This window comes from Ursus maritimus, unplaced genomic scaffold (genome assembly GCF_017311325.1).
Source record: "Ursus maritimus isolate PB19 unplaced genomic scaffold, ASM1731132v1 scaffold_22, whole genome shotgun sequence".
Lineage (NCBI taxonomy): Eukaryota > Metazoa > Chordata > Mammalia > Carnivora > Ursidae > Ursus > Ursus maritimus.
The window spans coordinates 34,084,835-34,089,381 of NW_024424675.1; the positions used below are offsets into that span (position 1 = coordinate 34,084,835).

General features: G+C 45.7%; 1 long non-coding RNA gene across 1 annotated transcript in view; it reads right to left on the bottom strand.

Moving 5' to 3' along the window:
* Window positions 1-560: 560 nt before the first annotated feature.
* LOC121104614 overlaps window positions 561-4,547 on the bottom strand; it is a 30,515-nt gene continuing 26,528 nt past the window's right edge. The window contains exon 2 of the long non-coding RNA XR_005836967.1: window positions 561-1,987. This is a non-coding gene — a long non-coding RNA (uncharacterized LOC121104614). The remainder of the gene's footprint in view (window positions 1,988-4,547) is intronic.

A 4,547-nucleotide genomic window follows, 5' to 3' on the forward strand; every position in this document is an offset into this window, starting at 1 on the left:
CTTCCTCTCCCACTCCCCCTGCTTGTGTTCCCTCTCTCGCTGGCTGTCTCTATCTCTGTCAAATAAATAAATAAAATCTTAAAAAAAAAAAAAAGAAAAATTACTGATTTTAAAAAAATATTTATTTTGGGCGCCAGGATGGCTCAGTTGGTTAAGTGTCTGCCTTCAGCTCAGGTTGGGATCCCAGGGTTCTGGGAATGAGTCCTACGGTGGACTCCCTGCTCAGCGGGGAGTCCGCTCCTCCCTCTCCCTCTGCCCCTCTCCTGGCTTGTGCACTCTCTCTGTCTCTCTCAAATAAATAAAATCTTAAAAAAATAAAATAAAATTTATAATTTTTTTCTATCCAGGCACCTGCTAAATTCCCTTAAGTCATTTGTAGAATCTTTTGTATTTATTACGCACATGATCATGTCACCTGTAAATAGAGTTTCATTCCCAACCCTTATGTGTTGACTGCTTTTTCTTTCCTTTTGCACTAACAAGGTCATTACCAACATGATCAGGTCACCTGTAAATAGAGTTTCATTCCCAACCCTATGTGTTGACTGCTTTTTCTTTCCTTTTGCACTAACAAGGTCATTACCATGTGGAGTGGAAGTCCTGATGGCAGGCACCTTTTAACTCATTCCTGATGAGATTAAATTAAAACTCACTACTTAATCCCATTCAAGGGGACAGCTCTTGATATTGCACCTTTTCTTAACTAAGGAGTTTACTTCATTTCATATTTTAAATGTGATATTCAGCATGCTCTCCCTCTAGCGTTCTCCACTTCTCCCTTTTCGGCCCCAGAATCTAATCTTCATGCAGAGGATTCTTCATGGGAATCTTCATGGGAGAAGATGTCTGGTCTGGGTGTCGTCTGCTGGGTCCTGCTTGCCTGGGCCAGGGCCGTCCCATCCTGCTGGGTCTCTGGTCTGGGCTTCTGTTCTATTGCATCCGTTGCTGGCTTTACTTGTTCAGCCGTGCCACCCCGTCCTTCACCCAGGCCACTCTCGGCCTCTGCCCTCCTGCCCCCCTCACTCTCGGCCCTGTCCTCGGTCCAGCAGCCCATGCTACCCCCCAGCCCCCGTCCACCTTGTCGATGATGGCTCATGGGAAAGGGAGGTACCATTTGACACCATCTCTCTGCCTAAAGGTGCCAAGTTACCTCTCCTTCTCCATTGCAGCTACCTTGTGAAGGTGAGGCTGACCAGGTGAGACCCCTCCTCTCAGATTCAAGTGGGAAATGGGTCACAAGCCCCGCTGGGTCTCTGTACTGAAGACATCACGACTGAGGCACATGGTAGGCGTTACGAAAGAACACTCATAATTTTTTAGCCTAAACCTTGTTTATCCCTTAGTCCACTAGTTTTCAAAGTGTGGTCCTTGACCAGCAACATGAGAATCACCCAGAAACTTATTAGAAATGCAGACTTTTGGGCCCCACACCGGCCCTGCTGATTCAGAGTCTGGGGATGGGGGTGGCTAGCAACGGACATTTTCACAAGCTCCCCAAGTGACTGTGGTACAAGTTCAAGTTTGAGGATCACTGCCCTCCTCCTCTCCTCATTACGCTATGGACTAGAAGGGCCGGGAGAGTGTACGCAGGTGACTGGCCCTGGCTGAGAAACCAGCAGGTCCCGGGTGTGTTTGTCAGAGCTCCATATAAGTGGGTTCGGGTGTAGGCTGGGTCCGCCAGCGCAGCCGGATTTCCTCTCGGAGAAGGGGAGTTCACTCCCCATCTGCTGGATGCTAGAGGCAGTTTCCGTTTCCAGGGCAGATTTGGTGAGGGCAGTTTCAGACTCCCAATCCCTGGGGCAGCCTGCTCCCGGTGAGGTCCTGGTTGCCGTAGCAACTGTGCGGGACCATTAGGAGGACTGGGAGAAGCAGGAAATCAGGGTCTGTTCCCCTCTGTGGGTGTGGGGGTGTGGGGGTGTGGAATTCCTGCTCTCTCATGATTCTGTTTTCAGTTCCAAGGTGTGGCTTCTCGGAGGCCTGCTCTTCTCTAGGGAGGAGACGAAGAAGAGAAGGGAGGGTAAAATGATTCTTTCATTTTTAAAAAAATCATGTCCCAGGTCAGTTAACATCGTCTCTCTTTTTCTGAAATGCCAGTTTTCAGTTCCTAACACATTAGCTGCTGTGTCCTAGATTTTCATACTCCTGTCTAGTGGCATGTTTTCCAAGTCTGTCTCTCTTTTTTTATGATTTTCTTTATTTATTTGACAAAGAGAGAGAGCACAAGGTGGTGGGGGGAGCAGCGGGCAAAGGGATAAAGAGAAGCAGGCTCTCCATGGAGCAGGGAGCCTGACTCGGGGCTCGATCCCAGGACACCAGGATCATGACAAAAAAAAAAAAGTGAGTGAAAAAACTAAAAAACACATGAAAAACTATAAGCCTGATTCCAAAGAAAAGAAAAGAAAAGAAAAGAAAAGAAAGAAAAGAAAAAAAGTAAAGCCTCGCCCTATTTCCACCAGAACTTCAGGTGATGCTTTGAAGCACTCTATGATCAATAGACTTGGTACATGTGGGGTGCTGCCTCTGAGCCGAAGGCAGATGCTTAACTGAGCCCCCCAGGTGCCCCAGAAAGGAAGACATTCCTAAATGCACTTAAGTTACCTTATAGGACACACAGAATGGCAGAATGAGAAGCTTAGCAAATCTTCCTAAAAGCACTGATAAAACTGAACAAAATTGTAAAACAACCATTTCAGGACCCTGGTGGTAGACCAAGGGCATACAACAAATTGAGAAGATACTTCTCCAAGGAAACTACTGAACTGTGGATACAAACAGTGAGATTCTTGGTGTTTTATCCCAGCTGTCAGGCCAGAAGTCTCATGGCAAGCTAGACAACTAGACACTTTGCTGCTAGAGAGGATTGACTTAATTCCAAAACTCAGCTTTGTGAAACTGTAGCAATCTCCATGCAACTGAGTGAGGAAGGTCAATGCTGCAGTTAGCCTGACTTTCTGATCCTTGCTGGGGTCAGCAACAAACTGGCAAACTAGCCAAGACTTTAGTCAGAAATCCAAGAAAGGAGAGAGGTATAGTTAGCCTTGATAAGTTCCCTATATCCCTGGTGATCTGGACTTCTGAGCAAGGGTGTGAACATGCTTAGGAGAGGAGGGAACACTGACTATCTACCCTTTCCTGGATAAATGGGAGGCCTCGCGCAGGCACAGAGGAGACAGAGTGTACCATGGAAAATAAAATCTGGAGCTAACTTGTCAACAACTGAACTTTCAATTCAATACCCAACCTTCACATAGGTTCGTTCATTGGCAAAAAGTAGAAGAAGCCTTACTGGCTGGAGACATTTGAGCACAATCTCTGACCAATCATTGGCTAACTCAAAGCTATGCTGAAAGAGGAATGAAACCAGGTTTACGAATGAAATCAAGAATAATTGTTTCATATGATGAGCAGGGGGCATCTGGGTGGCTCAGTCAGTTAAGCGTCCGACTCCTGATTTCAGCTCAGGTCATAATCTCAGGGTCCAGAGATCGAACTCCTTGTCGGGCTCTGTGCTCAGTGGGGAGTCTGCGTGAGATTCTCTCTCTCCCTCTGCCCCTCCCCGCCCACTCACTCACACTCTCTCTCTCTAAAATCAATCAATCAATCAATAAAATATTGAGCAGAGACAACAGTGGTTGTACACCATGGGGGACACAGACTCCAAAGAATTAGACAAGGCACCAAACAACAAAACCTGCAACAATAGTGCCCTCGTGTGGTAGAAATCGGAATTCCAGAGTTGCTGCAATATTATCCCGTTTTTAAGGAAAAAAAAAAATGACAAACCATGTAAAGAAATCAGAAATTGTGGCCCACACTGAGAAAAGCAACCAACAGAGATTTTGAAATTTTGGCGGGGGGGCCACCCAGATGCCGGACTTACAGAGAAAGACTTCAAAAACGGTTTTTGTAGGTATATATTCAAAGAACTAAAGGAAACCATGGCAGGTATGACAATGATTCAAATAATGGATATCACTAGAGACAGAATTTATGAAAACTGGAAGTTCTGGAGTTTAGAAGTACCATAACGGAAATGGATCTTTCACGAGAGGGGCTCTACAGCAGATCTGAGCTGGCAGAGGAGAATTCGGCAGAAAGCAACGTTGAAGACGTGTCAATAGAAATTACCCAATGTGAAGAAGAGGAAGAACAAGAATGAATAAAAATGCACAGAGCATCGAACACCTGTAATGCCATCAAGCTGCCAACACATGCCTAGTAGAAGTCTTAGAAGGAGAGGAGAGAAAGAGAAAGAAAAAGTATTTGGATACTGGCCAGAAAGATCTCAAATTGGGTGAAAAACAGTCATTTACATATCCTAGAAGGTCAATAAACTCCACATAGGGAAAGGAGAGAATTCTTCAACTCCAGCTATCAGGATCACACACCCAGTGAGAAAATCTTGAAATGAGCCAGAGAAAAATGACCCATCATGTACAAGAGAACAACAGTATAAAACACAGCTGACTTTTCAAAAACCGGCAGAGGGCAGAGGCAGTGGGATGATACTTCCAAAGTGCTGAAGGAAAGAGACCAAGCCGGTTCAG